This window comes from Vanessa tameamea, chromosome 16, assembly GCF_037043105.1.
Source record: "Vanessa tameamea isolate UH-Manoa-2023 chromosome 16, ilVanTame1 primary haplotype, whole genome shotgun sequence".
NCBI lineage: Eukaryota > Metazoa > Arthropoda > Insecta > Lepidoptera > Nymphalidae > Vanessa > Vanessa tameamea.
The window spans coordinates 4528029-4545432 of record NC_087324.1 but is presented as its reverse complement, the minus strand read 5'-3'; the positions used below and the strand labels follow the sequence as shown (position 1 = coordinate 4545432).

The following is a 17404-nucleotide window of genomic DNA, read 5'->3' as shown; positions in this document are numbered from 1 at the left end:
CATTCAAGCACTTAAATACTATACCAAGATGGTAGTTCACGTGTTTCTGGTTTTAATGCTCTTAGTATCGCTGTCATAAGAGAAGATGGATAACATTCCATTCCGTTGAAATAAAACCATTTTCCTTTGTAGTTTTTTTTGAATAAGCGATGTTTTGTTTTAGTCGTATTCTGTATATAAAATAAAATCTTACAAATAACAAATGGTTTTATAGACTACTGTAATGGATTCGTATTTTGTTAACGAAATATTTGTACAAATTACTTAGTTTGTGGTTAGCCGCCTTTGTGTCTTTTGTGAGGTTGTTTCGTATAAGCATAATAATGGCTCACCTTTATAAAGGTCACTTCGCTAAACTTTTGAGATTACTTAAGAAGAAAATGAAAAATTGCTCAAATCTCAAATTTAAGTACAATATCTTGTATACGCGTTACAAATATCCACTACGTTTTGAAACTCATTAAGCCATTCATTATGTCAAAGTATAATATAAACAATAACTATTCATAAATAACTTAAATCTCTATCTTGAATTATGAATAGAAATCACTCAAGTCACTGATGCACAGTGTTCTGTTTTTTTTTTATCATTTAATTAATGTATACAATTATTGTATTTATATTGCACAATTAAATCAAAATATGTGTAATGATTGAAAATCTAACAACAAGAATTTTATTTTGCACGCGTAACAAGCTTTGTTTTACGTTGGTTGAAGTTTAATTTAAAACCTTGTTCCTATTATATTTAATCGTTAAAAATGTTTTAAATATTTATCATTTCAATAAATATTTTCGATATTTCAAATAAAAAATATAAATAAAATTCACTTCACAATATGTTTTATTGTTTAAAACTACTAAAACCATTTCGTAAATGAATTTTAACTTTTAGCAAATTAGAATTAATCCTTTTATGAGCTTTTCGTAATTGTTCAACAGAATATGAATCGTATGTTAATTTTAATGGTTCGATGCCCTTGGGCTATTGTCGTCCTCTTATAGCACAATCTTAACTTCAAGTTGGAAAGGAAAATAGAACTGTAACATTTACGTTGAATAAGTGTTCCGTTTTCAAAATTCTGCTCCGCATGGTTATACGGTCCCAATAAGAAACAATGCAGTCTAGACGAAGCCAAATTATCGTTTATCCGATTGCCACACACCGATGTATAATATTTATGTATTGCCGTATTGATTCACAAAGATTAATAAAATAGATACTACACAAGTGTGTGCGCGAATGGACGGGAAAGCTCGTCGACTGAGATTTGATTCGAGGGATCAGGCGTACGACCAACGATCAGACGTTTTTTTAATGTCATATAGATAGGAGGACTGGCAAATGCCACCTGATGGTAAGATGTCATCACTGCCCAAAGACATTGGCATCGTAAGAAATATTAACCATCGTCAATCCGCCATCAACCTAAGGAACTATGATATTATATTCGTAAGCCAGTAGCTAGGTGTATTTGGTGGTAAGGCTTTGTGCAAGCCAGACGAGTTAGGTCTAGTACCTAACTCGTCTGGCTTGCACAAAGCCTGATCAGATATTCTACCGCCAAACTACAGTGGTCAGTATCGTTGTGTTCTGGTTCGAAGGTCAATAGCGCAATGGTTTAAGGGCCGCCTAGCGATGTAAAAAATCGCAGGATCGATCCTGACCCCTTGGGCTAATGTCTTCCATACTCTTAACACAAGTGATAAGGTTAAAAGAAGGGGTAAATATTAGTAATTCCTTCATTAATGCGGAGCAGTGCCAGTGTTCTTTAAAAAAAATTTTAGTGAGTGTAACTACAGGCACAAGGGGCATAACATCTTAGTTACTAAGGTTTGTGGCGCATTGGTGACGTAAGGAACGCTTAAGCCTTTTTTTCGGCGCCTTTGTCCATGGGCGATGGTGACCACTTACCATCAGGTAGCCCATTCGCTCGTCCACCTATCTATATCATTAAAAAAAGGCTACACCACTACCAACACTGTAAGTATTGCTGTTATAGACTGGGTAATGATACTCTTCTTGGGCGACCGATCTTCGTTCGGTTGTAATAAAATTACTCATAAATTTTTTGTAACACCTTTTGAAATGAACTTTAAAAGCAAAAACTTATCTAAACACAAAACTTGAACAAAATTGTTGAAGCCGTTTTTAATAAAACATAAAATAAACTTATGTACAAGAATCGCTCTAATTATATAAACGTTATGAAAAAACATCGATCGAACAATATATACTAACTAAATTCCCAATAACTTTAGGACGAAAGTGATGTAGATACTTTCAACGTGGTTTATATTATCTGAAACAGGAATGTACTATAAATACTCGCGGATGTTTGAGGTGTTAAAACTCATTACAGCCGAACTCCCCTCTGGGTCTCTTTGACACGGTTTAGTTGAATCTGAGAGAAGCAGGGACTAATTACGACTAAATCTAGCCCGACTTCCGAGCATTGTACTAGGAATTCGAGTTTTGTATTCTGCAGTATTTGGTTCGGATTTCTCCAAGTAAGATGTGGTCTAGTGCTTTAAATGTAATTGAATATAAATCAAAGTAATATATAAATTATAAAATATTGAATTATAAAAATAAATATTTAACTGAATTTCATTATTTAATTGCTTCACGTTTGTGGTGATGATTGATGAATGAATTTGAAAATTATTTCATCCGTAAAACTGATTATAAAAGTTCATGGATAATATGTTTTTCTTTTAAGTTACGTTCAAAAGCTTTCTCATATATGTTGAACTGATGGACTTAATGTGACTCTGTAGCTAAAGGGCAAAAATACAACCATCATCATTTCTTTTATTGACGGTATTTTATTTGGACGCTATTGACAGTATTTCGATAAAACGTGGAAGGAAATTGTTATCTGTAATAAAATGAAGACCAAAAATAAAGATTCTCCATCTTCTCCATCAATTAGTGCAATTTGCTTGTGAGATATCGTTCTTAAAAATTATGATTTGTGTTTTGCATATTTTATGTCCCCTTTATTACAAATAGTAGGTATTTTTTCTGATAAAAAACTCAGTGTTGTGATTATATTAAGAAGAAACTAAAATTTAGTTCCGATGTTGTCTAGTTTTTCATACATATACTATTATAGTTACATATTATGTAGTTACTTATGTATTTATATCAAGGACCGTAAAAATAACTACAGTTTTAGTAACAATAACTTCACGCTACGATTAGGAGCCAAGCAGTAACTATAAACGTCAACCATTCTGGTACACAGTATAAAACATGCGCGTATTTATAACCCAAATTCAACGCTGGTGATACCGCAGGGTACAGCTAAGTTTTCCTTTTCTTATTATTGTGGCATATGTAGCAGACGAGCAGGAGAATTACCGAATGGAAAGTGGCTATCACAGATCATGGACGTCTGCAGTATCGGAAGGCTTGTAGGTGCGTTGCCGGCCTTTGAGAAATAAGTGGATTATTTCATTAAAGGTTCCCAAGACGTATCGGTTCGGAAAACCGCCGGCAGAATATGGTTCCAAAGAGTTCAAAATTGATTTAAACGTTCGGTAGTTTCTAAGTATTCAATTGATTTAAAGGATTTAGTTTTCAACAGTTAAGCGTTATGCTCTAGCACAAACTTAGAGATTAATTGGAGGAATATTAGCAACTCCTTAAAACGGGCGATGCTTTTTTTTAACAAAGCCTGTCGAAAGGTAAAATTTCAAAGCCGTAACAAGACCAAGCAAGGAAAAACTGCTAGGGCAGCCCAGTAATACTGTTGATAGCAGTTTCAGAGGTAGCAAAAAGTCCCGGATTTAATTATCAAGTGCATTCAGACTAGCGCTAGAGTTACACAAAGTTGAAATGTTGAGCTGGAAAGTTGCCTCTACTGTGTCGACGTTAATTATACTTGCAAAAGGGAAAACTTGATAGTAACTTAAGATACGATTGACGCCTTCAAAGTAGTAGTATTCTTTTCAACAGATTTATGGGAATATTATGTAACAGAAGAGCCAATGTGTGGATCGTGTAGCTATTAACTGAATGTTGCCATTCTATTTTTATTTTTGAAATTTATAGTAGAAGACTCAATTTTATATTTGTAGGTTTGGACTCAATTAGATGATATTTTGTGAGCATCGGCCACGATGGTCATTGTCCATGGAGACTAAGTGGTTGCGCAGTCTATATAATAGTGTAGATCTGATACGAAGAGACGGATGAATTTTTGAATCGACTACACTTACTTTCCGAGGCACGAAGTGTAAGCCAACCAATATGATAATACCCGGTTGCTACATATATATAAATATTTAATAGAATAATCATTGACTTCTAGATTCTTAAGGATATAAAGATTTAGTCTTCGATTCTGGGAACTATCGATCTGCGCTCAAATACTAATAATACTCAAAACAATGCAAAATATTGACGTTTAGCGGTATAATATGAATAGTAGTCGCCCATGGGGATGCTTCTCTTGGTTGTGTCACATCTTCATCATCACAGTCTGCATAATTTAATATATTTTCAACTTTTATATGATTTATGTAACTCAATTTTGTTACATATTTATTAACAAAATAATAAGAATAAATTTTATTTTGCAATAATTTTTATTTATGGATTCTCTATAGAAATTGCTCACGTCTGTTTTAAAAATCATGTTCTTATTATTTATAAGTTCATAAACGTACCCATTTAAGCTGCGTGTAAGAATTTCTCGTAACAACACTAAATTGTTACAGAAAAATACAAAAGCTATGTAATTGTTATGACGTCAATAGGCGTCTGGGGTCCCAGAAAGTTCTTACTCATCTAATGAAGCTTGACATATAGTTTGATTTTAAAATAAACATGAAAATTTGAAGTCAATTATTATTCATGTTCAATTATATATATAATATAATAATTGAACACGCTTTAAAAACTGTCAGAATATTGGAATTCCAATTTCGATACCAAATAAGATTACTACTAACGTACTCGTACTTAGAAATACTGGGAATTTCCTGTACCGAGAAATCCAGAGAATATACCCTAATTTAAGTCCAAACCGCAGGTTCAAATTGAAACAAGGATCTCTTGGATTTTCAAGTGCTAATTTCTTAATCAAAATCAAAAGATACTGTAATAGGCTTTTATAAGATTTCAAATTTTGCAGTATTTTAATAAATATAAAGCTACTGGTTCGGCAAACAGATTATATCTAGATTGACAGGAAATTCGGTAGTTTTCTTTTCCACCATTTTAATTAGAACGTGATTTCATATATATGTTTGTAGGCTGTCTAAAAATATAATACTAACTTTTAATCATCTATAATTATAATCTTGTCTTGAGTAGGTAATAGAATCGTAGAATTTCATAAATTAATAAAGCATTATTAAGTAATGTTTTCTTTCTGAAAATATTTTATTTTATTAATTGGCAATGTTAAATATTTCTTGGAGAAACATAAATAGTAATTCTACAATGTTCAGCGGAGCATGTATGAACGTACTCGATCGATCGTGATTCAATATCAGAAAGTAATAAGCGACCCGACTATAATAATTATAATAAGGACCTATACCCAGAAAAAGATCGCAAGTAGATTAAATTGTTCTTATAATAGCAGTGAATAAAATAAAGTAATAAATGATGAGGTGTAATTTTTTATAAATAGTACATTTAGGTGGACGGTTAAATGGGGCGCCTGATGGTAAGTCACCTCCGTCCGTAATGACTGGCGCTGTAAGAAATATTACCTAACTATTCCTTAAATCACCAATGCGCCCCGAACCTTGGGAGATAAGAATTGCGCCACCACTCTACCACCAAGTAGAATAATGTAATCTATAAAAAACAAAAACTTCTAAAGCAATGTACATAAACCTTATACAAAAAGATGCAGTGCGTTTCGGAGGTTATATTTGTAATAGAAACAAAAGTTTAAGTCTCTTACAAACAGTTATAATTTATTGGTTAAATACAGATCATTTTAACTATTATTTTAAAAGCGAACTCGTTACAGCGAAACAAAACGTCGAGACGGGAGCCCCTGTCCGGCAATAAAACGTTCGCAATGTGGAATTAGTTTTTAAGCCTTTGGAGTTCAGTATTACGAAAATCGGGACAAGAGAGAACACGTGAACAGACTCCTAGCTCTTATTGTAATAATAATAAAGTCTAAATTCAAAGAACAGGTGTGCTTATCAGATGCTCGCTGTATACGTTCGTTGTAAGTATTTTTAATTAAAAATCCCGCAAATGTGAAAATTGTTTCCGTACAGTTTGACAAAATGTTCGCGATACGATCACTACAATGTAGGTAATGTTATGTTATGAGTAGTTAATTTATTTTACAATCAAAAGTTACCTTTTGTTATTTACTGATAACTGTTTTAATATTAATTTTAATATCACATTTGAATTTAAATAGATTAGGTATTACGCTGAAAATTCACAACAAGTAGTCATATGTTTTCTTAAATGTTATCCTTAGAAATAGTACTAATTTTTCTGAATAATATACCAAAACGGATATTTATGAAAATATGTACGAAATATAAAAAAAATAAACTTGATTTTAATTAATTACATTTAATGTAAGCTACAGTGTTATACGTTTTGTGTATTCGTATGGTAGTACGAACAAACTGTCTCCTAATTTAATAAAACTAATAATAATATTTTTTTTATTTTTCATCACAAATACGTAATTAAAAAGTAACATGAAAATAAGGCTGACTTGTTGCTAAGTAACAATCTTTTTCAAACAACGTTATGGGGTGCAATATCAAAATATAATATCAAAATGCGTCATACATACATATATACAATAACAGAATCTTTACATCACTATTATAACATGTTATATTATTTTGTGTAATTATAAATATAATTGAATCTTGAAACTCAATTTCCATTTAGCTCCGGACCTCCGGAAAAACAAGTTACTTAATTTGTTTTCAAATTTTAACATACAATCAAAAAGTACGCCCTGATTAAATACGAAAAAAGAAACATGCGGTTCTTTCTAATTATATTTTCTTGAATTTATCTATACGAACAGGTATAAAAAATGTAATAACAACTTTTTTTTGAGATAATTGTGCTCTTAAATGGTCATTGGACAATTATTATTTTTCATAAACTATGGACATTTTTTGTTTTCCATATACAAGTCATTGTCAAACCTTTCTATCTCAAGTGAAATAAATATATGTTATATACTTTTCTTATACAAAGTAAATAACAGTTTTATAGAATCACCTTTCCTATGGTCTAATATAGCCATTATTTAATGTGCCGATTTATAAAACAAATTTAAATGTATTCCAATAATATCTTCTTATACCGAAGGTGCACAAATTAAAATAAAGTATAACCAGATGTTTCCATTTCATTCGGAAAAATGTATTTTTTTAAAAATAAAGCAAATACGATAAATTTATGTATCAATTTATAAAAATACTAGCCGCGGCTTTGCCCGCGTAGAATATGAATATATTTACAAATGAACTTAAAATGTTACGTTAAAGTATTACCTTTGTATACCACATTGGTGTGTATTTCAGCCCTTAGGGTAGAATAACCAGAAACGCTTAAATACGTATCAAATAATTTTTAATCGGTAGCCCTAAAATAAAATTTCATGCTTCTAACTTTAAAATGACGGACTTCCAGACTAACCTGTATACGAAATGTCAACCTTTATTTCTCCCCTTAGGCGTAAAATATCCAGAAACGCTAAAATACGTATCTACTCATTTTTAATCAGTATCCCAAAAAACTGTTTTTTGTTTTTAATTTAAAAAATGACGGACTTCCTTAAAAACTTTCATCCCTTATTTCACCCCCTTAGTGGTAGAATATCAAAAAACATTTAAATACATATTTACTCATTTATAATCAGTATCCCAAAAATAAAGTTTCATGTTTCTATCTTAAAAATGACGGACTTCTATACAAACTTTCAACCCTTATATCACCGTAGGGGTAGAATATGCAGGAACACTTAAATAAGTATCTACTCCTTTTTAATCACTATCCCAAAAATAAAGTTTCATGTTTCTAACTTAAAAAAATTCTAACAGCCTAAAATATAAGTTTTATGCTTCTAGTTCTAAAAATTCTAAACACGACAATACTTCAACAACTTACAACTTTTCATCCCACTTTTCAACCCTTTACAGCACTTTTTTCCAAATAAAAAGTAGTTTTGGCGTGAAAGCGAGACAGACAGACAGACAGAGTTACTTTCGCATTTATAATATTAGTATGGAAGTATGGATTTTTATTTCCCTCGCTAGACAACTCCGATAATAACCGCGTCCGATCGCTGCTAAATTCAAAGTGATATAGGGAGAACCGCGGTTTTTTTTTTGTTACTTGATTGAGTATTGCTGTTGGCCCTACTGGCCTTTACAGCGTCACCGAACGTTGGGGCGAGTATTAAGACTCTGCCTTAAGGTGAACCCTTTTGGGCTCGAGAGTGACGTTCGTCCTGAGGGTGTCTCCTATGAGATCGCACCTCGGCTCAGAACGTAGTCGGTGGGGTGGAGAACCGCGGCCTCCGACGCGCTATTTATAAGCACGCTCCCGCCGCCCCGGCCAGCCGGTACCACCGCAAACGCTACGTTCCGCAATTTTTAAATCTGTAATATCTTCGAAAATATTAATTTAAATCATATGTAAAGGGCCATATAGATCAATATTAAATCAACAATGTATTTAAGGTATTTCATTGGATAAGGATTAATGCTGTATAGGTTAAAATCGCTTCGAAAATTAGCCAATATTTGTGGTACTTAAAGGCGCTTTATATTTTCATTATGACATTTTACAAATTCTAACATTGTATTTAAACACAATCGATAATTTTGCTTAATTTAATTTATTTAATTTATTTTTAACATTTTGACATAAAACCGTATTTAGACTGTTTTCCTATTGTCTCTTTATTTTTATTAATTTTATAATATTTTGTTTTATCAATTAGCTTTTTACAATGTTGACTTATATTTCAATTTCCAAGTAATCTTAGAACACTTGTAAAAAAGTAGGCAATTACCCATTTACTTATTATGACTTTTGGTTTACTGTGTATTTTTGTTGTACTACTTGTTGGTGTTGTCAAATAAATAAATAAATAAAAAAAAAAAATTGACAAAAAAATGTTATTGTGGGTTATCACTAACAGATAGACAAATACCATCGCGGACTTTTTTGTAGACATTTTTGAGGTGTACAATTCTGTAGTACATTATTTTGATCTATCTAGTAGGGTTCAGCCAGCGTTTACAATGTAAGCGCAAAAAATGTATAAATTTACGACATCACATTAGAAACTTTTAAAATTATCAGTGTTTCTTAACTATATTGTCTATGTATTATATACAAAAATCTTCCTCTCGAATCACTCTATCTATCAAAATCCGTTTCGTATTTTAAAGATTTAAGCATACAAAGGGACATAGGGACAGAGAAAGCGACTTTGTTTTATACTATTTTATTCTGTAATTAATTTGTCAATGTAGTCTTTACTGCCTTAGATTTTGTCTTTATTTTTAATTTTCATGTTGTTTCTTTTATATATGTATTAAAGTTTATTAATAATGTAATTGTATAATGTTACCTATTTGATTTTATATATATTAGTCTTTGTTTAAATTTCATAATTGTGTAATTAGTATCAGTGGACACTTAGCTGATGTATGTAATATTGTATATTATTATGCCATAAGTGTGATCGAATTGTTAGTTTTCATAAAATAAAAAAATAATAATAAAAATACGTAATAGCATTAATGACTTCTTCGTAACATACATATATGTATATCGCTTCTCGAAATGGCAAGGGTGTCGTAAGTAATACAAATGAGTCCTGAGACAGAAGACGTGACAGATTACTACTGGATCTTGCATCGGAGGTAATCACATAAGGATCAACGAATAACGGATTTTCTAGGTAGTATTACATAAAAAAAAGACCTTAAAATATGATAAGCTTAATAACTGTTGAAGTTTATGCATTATTTTGATACTTTTCAAATAATATACCTACATATTTTTCATATAAAATTTCTTTGCCATCTCTTCTGGGTATATACCTACTTTATTGGAAACTTTTAGTAGGTTTTAGTTAGTGATCATTATAATTATATATATATATATTTTATGATATAGGTGGGTGGACGAGCAAATGGGCCACCTGATGGTAAGTGGTCACCACCGCCCATAGACAATGGCGTTGTAAGAAATATTAACCATTCCTTACATCACCAATGCACCACCAACCTTGGAAACCAAGATGTTACGTCCCTTGTGCCTGTAGTTACACTGGCTCACTCACCCTTCAAACCGGAACACAACAATACTGAGTACTGCTGTTTGACGGTAGAATATCAGATGAGTGGGTGGTATATATATATATTATATTGCATTTTATCATTACAATCCCCTCTTAAATGTAAATGTGATAAAATATTTCATAATGTATGTATGTAATAAGGATTTTAGGTATTTGAAAGAAATTTCCTAATATATTATTATAGCAATTTCAGAACAGGTGAACGGCCTAACCCTTTTATCGACACGTTTGTTCCGCAATGAAAAATATCTGCCACGGTCCTTTCGACCCGCAATAAAATAGAAAATCCGTAATGACGTGAGCCATTGGTAAAAATAATACTAATTTTATCCCGAACATGATTTATTAGGGTTCAAACGAACGAGATATTCAATGCCGTGCACAATGGGTTTGACGTGTAAATAAAATTGATAGCTGGGCTTTTTGTAGATTATTCTAAAACTGAAATATTATTGAGATATTCCGTTATAGAATTTATTACACAACTCAAAGGGTAATTTATACATATTTTTATGAATATAAATTAATGTTTGTATGTGTTCGTACACCATTCATCCGATTGTGAATGATAAAACATCGGTGCCTTGTGCGTGTATGAATCATATTTTGAACCGGACTTGAAGAACAAACGCTATTATTTAATAAAATAAGAACATATAACTGGCGGTTTAACAAAGGATTGTGCGATCCTGTAACTCCAAAAGATATATATTTTTTTGGTGGCAAATATTTGAATTCAAGAAAACAAATGACGGTCGAGTGTAAAATGAGAACAACATTTTTATTACCCTAGTCAACCTAATTGTCAAATAAGACTTAAACCGTATCGTAAAAGATAATTTTAAATATGTTTTGTCTCAGTTATTCGAAGGCCACAGATGGCATAAAAGACAGAGACAGGACATATTATTGTAGTCGTAATCTACTGAATAATTTGTTCCAGTGACGACGGTAGAATAATACTATCAATGATATTATGAAAAATGAATGTGAATATTATGAATGTGGGTACTGCGCAGAATTCTTTGCAACTGTTTTAAGCTTCAATTGGACCATGTCGTGTCTTGTTAGGTATATTTACCAGTTCAGCTTCTTGCAATACTTTGTACGACATTCTCAACAACAAAATCTCTAAAAATAAACAAGTAAAATACAAACAAAAAGAAAATCTCTGTAAATTACAAATTAAAAAAACTTGGAGCATCCCAATTACATTATTACAGTGTGGAATTTGAGCAGCAATATAGCGGCAAAGTTTTCTTTAACGGTAACTGACTCACTAACTTACTCTTTTAGCTTAAAATTGAACCATCTAGCCTTCTCGTCGTACAAAGAGTTCGAGAGTATTATACCCTTTTCCTATTAATTCTTTCGTTCTTGTCTTACACTTAAACTTTATACAGACTTCATAAAGTAATGATGTCTTGTAGAGTGAATATTTCCTTAAACTTTTAACCTAATAAAATTAAATACACTTCAGAAGTATTTTTCTTATTATGTAGTCATTACATTTTCGTTTTCAAATATGCTATATATTTTTATAAAAATGGTCATAGCGTGATGATAATACCAAAATAACATATTATAATATATCTTATTCACGAATTTATTATACAATTGTATGGAATTTGCTTTATAAAGAGACAGTTATTGTTGAAATGGAATATAGTATGTAATGAAAGTCACCACACAAAGATTAAGGGGCACCATCTTTTCCGAACCATTTCAGAAAACATACGAATGCCATTAATTTTATAGGTCGCAGGATTCTTCTTTAATAGCCTTTAACTTGAAACCATTTTACATTGACCTCTGCTTCCTTTTTATATAATAGGTGTTTAAAATACTAAAGAGTAAAATGTCTTTTATAAAAATAACTTGTAAATTCCGTTTATAACATGATAATGGTCTCGTTCATTTACGCATTTTATTGTTTCAAGAGTGAGCTCAAAAGCTACTTTCGGAAAGCAGTGACTTTTTATGAAATTAATTTACTTAGTTGTTATGTTATATAATAATATTGATTTTGTGTATCTAATAACAATATATACTCTATTAATAATTATTATGCTTACTAAAAATCGAATTAAGATTTTTTTTTTTTTTTTTTATGTCATAGGTGGCAAACGAGCAGGAGGCTCACCTGATGGAAAGTGACTACCACCGCCCATGGACATCTGCAACACCGGGGGGCTTGCAGGTGCGTTGCCGGCCTTTCAGGAAAGAGTACGCTCTTTTCTTGAAGGTTCCCAAGTCGTATCGGTTCGGAAAAACCGTCGGCGAAAGCTGGTTCCACAGAGTGGTTGTGCGAGGCAGAAAATAAAGATTATTATTATTCGTTTGGTTCTGGCAGAACAGACTTAATAACTTCGTTCTATAGTCATTCTAAAACATGTCGAGAGTTCTTTGATAATTAATATACTGAAACTAGAAGCTACTGATAATAATATTATGATAAGATACTGTAAATCATATGAATGTGGATACTTTCTTTGCCGAGACTTAAGTATTTTCACCAGTAACTCAGCTTTTCATTATCTTGTAATACTTTGTAAGATATTCTCAAGATGAATATAAACAACACGAATGCACGTACCACAAAGATCGCAGCTGTGGAAAACCAAGACGAAATTGTCGTACATATTAGGTAATTGTTTTATTTATTTTCGTACATACTATAGAAGAGTTGCGATGAATTACGACGTTTTTATTTAATATCATGGTATTGCAGATACGCTATTATACCACGATTATGACGAGATAATTCATATTGTATTCCATTTCCAGTGTTCAGATACTTCATTTCAAGTATTAAATTATAAAAAATAGTGGAGTCCTTTTCATTTGATCACATCTGTTCGTAACACTCTCGTAGTTTTTAATCAACCTTTATAAATTTTTGCAAGTACTTCAGTTTGTTCATTATGAGTTTTGTAATTAAAATGAAACGCTGAAAAGATAATTGAACACAAACGAGCTTTAGAATTAAACTATTGTATCGATGACAATCATATTGACAACGTTCTAATTAAAAAAAAAAAGTAAAATGTGAATGTTTACGATTCTCTAACATTTTTTTTATAGCGTTATTGCTGATAATGATAACTCATGTAAACAGTCCATAAAGAGTATTTCTGAAGAAATTCTTTGACAATTTTGAAATTAAAATAATATACGTACTTTAAAATACTTATATAGATAATAAATGGAAACATATTATTAACGCGAATACGAACATTTAAATTTCATATATATTAACTATCCTTAGAACTTTAAGAAAAAAATCAAAATTCACTGCAGAGTCCGATCTCGAAATATCAGAAGATGATATATGACTGTAATAATTATTACAGTCACATATCATCTTTATTATAATAAATATAACATTTGCAGGATTCATGGGTTAAAATAACGCACACAAATGAGATACGAAGTGAGTATTTAGAGAATAACACTGTTGATTTTTGTTTCAGCTGTATAACAAGGGCGTAAGCAGCTCGCTATGTTTACAGCTGCAATAATAATAATGACATTCGTTATCAAATATGAAAACATCATTCTTAAATTTAGACAATGTAGTATTTTGGTTTATTTGTGTATGCATCACAAGAAAACTAGCGCATGGATTTTATTACAACTCGTCATTGCGATAAGTTATATCTTTGGTCGTTTCAGGAATGGAAACGGCTTTCAAGAGATTGTCCAATAGCTATATATGTATATAACTAAGCATTGTTACTATAGTTTCGACAAACGTTTCTTATATTTTAGGATATTTCGAGCAAGATGGCACCGCGTGTGACTCGGTATACGTGACCGACTTGAAACTCCTTTTTGGGTCAGAACCGTTTTTTTTAATATGTTGACACATTCGACCTTGAAATTATTATTAAGTTCTCTTTTTAGATATATTATGTCAACCCTAATAAATATTAAGTCGGAACGGTCGTTTTTCACAAGAGATTATTTTCCTTGATTGAAAATAACTTATTATATTGTTGCGATCATAGGTCAAAAATTAACTGGAAACGAATTTATGAAATTATGTAAATATTATTAATTAAAATTTCAGGATGGAGTGATATTTTTTATTTTTCTTTAAAATCAGTATTGTTAAATAGCTATATTAATAGCAAGAATTCAAAATGTAATCACGTGAGGTGTCTTTACAAATACTCCTTTTTGTATAGCATAGGTTGGCGGACTAACATATGGGCCACTTGATGGTAAGTGGTCATCACCGCCTATAGACAATGGCGTTGTAAGAAATATTAACCATTTCTAAAATCGCCAATGCGCCACCAACCTACTAAGATGTTATGTCCATTGTGCCTGTAGTTACACTGGCTCACTCACCCTTTAAACCAGAACACAAAAATATTGAGTATTGTTATTTTGCGGTAGAATATCTGATGAGTGAGTGGTACCTACCCAGGCAGGCTTGCACAAAGCCGTACTACCAACTCTTATTTTTTTTAAAGTAGAAAGAAAATATGAAACAAATCCTTAAATTTCTTTAATTTGTTGATAACTACAGTATTTCTGAGCGTAAAAATTATATTTATATTTGGTTAAATCAAATTGTGAGCATTTAATTTTATTAGGGGTCAAAATAAATTGGTTTCTCTTAATAACGGTTTAATAATATTGGGTGGCCATTTCGTTAACGGAGTTATCGTTTTGGTTCAAAGACTCCCGTTTTTATTTGGTTTTCATTAGATCAATATATTATGTTCATCGGTCGTTTGTTTCGTATAATAGTGATTTGGGAAAGGTCAGATTTGTTTCGAACCCATATAATTGCATTTTATAGATCGATCACCCTAATCTTGTATAACGAAAAATCTGGTTACAGTAACATATTGGATTGTTACGAATTTATTTCAGAAAAATCATTGATACATAACATGAGCTACATTCAAAAGAAAGTTATTAAATGCTAACTATTTGGGTCATTATTATACGAATAGCTAGTTTGCGCACGGGGCTGTCATCGGTTGAGAAATTGAGACGAAATTGAGGATTAGGACGAGTAAAGATTAATTCCTGTAGCTATTTTATTATTTAAAAATAGAACACAGTGAATTACGAATGTACATATATGTATATCGAGACCAAAATGACTTATGTGAATGAAACGAATGAAGTAATACAGGTAAAAATAATAAATATTACAATATGTATTGGATTTTTTTTACCAATATACTTCTATATGGTCATTTGTCGTTCCAGAATGAACGCTGGAATTGCTTCTGAATAATAGTTATGCTTTTATTACTCTGTCTCACTTATATTTTATTGTGTAGCTGAGTCATATAAGCGGTTTAAGAGCTTTTTCTCAAATGAACCCATACAATATAAATCAATGACGATATTTTTTTCTCAATTTTATTGTTTTTAGTTAATGATCACTTCGTGACATAGTATGGCAGTTAATCTGTAACATTATACAGAGTGTATGAATAAATTGTTTAGAATTCGAAGTATTTTTTTCTACAAACTGCGTAAAAATTGTGTTTGACAGAAAGTCTTTAAATAATAACGATGAAATATTTTTATTCAAACCACTATTAAATTGATTAAAAGAAAGAAAATATTTCTGTTTATAAGCTTATGATAATGTAAAAATTATCTTAATCCTAGTAGGCAGGCTCATAATATAGGCGTCATAATGGTTTAATAAATAAATACACATTTCGTCCTTTTTTTAAAAAAATAAGCGTTATAAAATCTTTCTATTGCAGAATAATGTGTCTGTAATTTGTCAAGGTTAAAAAGATAACGAAAAAAAAAATAATTGTAAAGAACTATTGACCAGTGAAGTAAAATAAAGCTCGAAAAAAGCTCAAAAGAAAAGTGACCGTAACATACTTACTCTGTCAACTATTCGGGGTGCAGGTTTCTGGTTCTGGCTGAGTTTTTCTGCCGTTCCTAATTGAGGATGTTCGTTTTTATCAAACAGTCCAAGTGTAGATACAACAGCCAGTCCAATACCCACCAGTACTAACAGCACTAACGCACACATGCATAGTTTTGATTTATGTGACACTACCATCGCCATTTTGTATTTTCACAATCACAGCACACTTTTATTAACCCTTTTACCTTTTAAAGTTATATTTTTGTTGGTGCACAATAGTATATTTGTATTGCATCGTATTATAGCTGTATATAAAGCTTTGTCCAACGTTTCATTTCAGTTTTAAAGTAAATACTCCTCATTCAATACAGTTTTTATTTATTTATACTATTTAATAACATTTGTTCCAATGTTTTTAATTTAAAGAATTGATCTTAAATTTTTGTTTATTTCATTGTTTAAATTTTATTTGATTTTTGATGTAAATTATTTATGGAATTTATGGAAACAATACATAATAAATCATTCCCGATAAAAAATACCAATGATTAACATGTATCAGAAAGTACCAGGTATAGATGCACTGAATAAAATTATCAACTAAATAAAAATTGGGTTTGAAAGAGGAGAGAATATTGAAAAAAAATAAAACCAAATTAATCAGTAGGTACTACAATTAGTTAAACAGTTTTTAATAAAACAATTAAATTTGGCAAGAGAGATATGAAATATAGTCACTAAAAAGGTATTAGTAAATTTAATTTTGGTTGCTGGAACATAGAATATTTCCTTACTTCTCGTATAAAGAATATGTCTGATAAATGGAGTCGAATCTACGTGTTTTATTTAACAGTATATATTAATACATACGTATTATTAAACCTTGAATTAATACCTGTAATAGTTATCTGGCAAAACTACAGACTGCATAATATTTTGATTCTATTGAAGAAGTGAACCGTCGAACGTTTTCTGTTCAAAGCTTTGCACAATGCGGGACTCGACAAACTCGCTTACTGACAGGAAATTTCTATTGCAACGACAACTACTGATAAAGGTGAAGATTTTTGCTTTACCGCTGTAAAATGATAGTTATTTTGTTTTGTTAAATTAAGAAAGATTCATTGACAAAGAAATGCTAGCTTTTAATTTTTTTTACTTTCTATTACTTTGATATTTTTTATTTTAATTTGAATGGAAGGTTTAA

At 31.0% G+C, this 17404-nt stretch overlaps 2 protein-coding genes across 2 annotated transcripts in view; both read right to left on the bottom strand.

The window, feature by feature from the left end:
* The window catches only part of LOC113393894 (serine/threonine-protein kinase RIO1), a 208745-nt gene that overhangs the window by 59922 nt on the left and 131419 nt on the right, over nt 1–17404 (bottom strand). The window lies entirely within an intron of this gene.
* Nucleotides 1–17404, bottom strand: part of LOC113393947 (collagen alpha-1(XVIII) chain-like) — a 163926-nt gene that overhangs the window by 20732 nt on the left and 125790 nt on the right. The window lies entirely within an intron of this gene.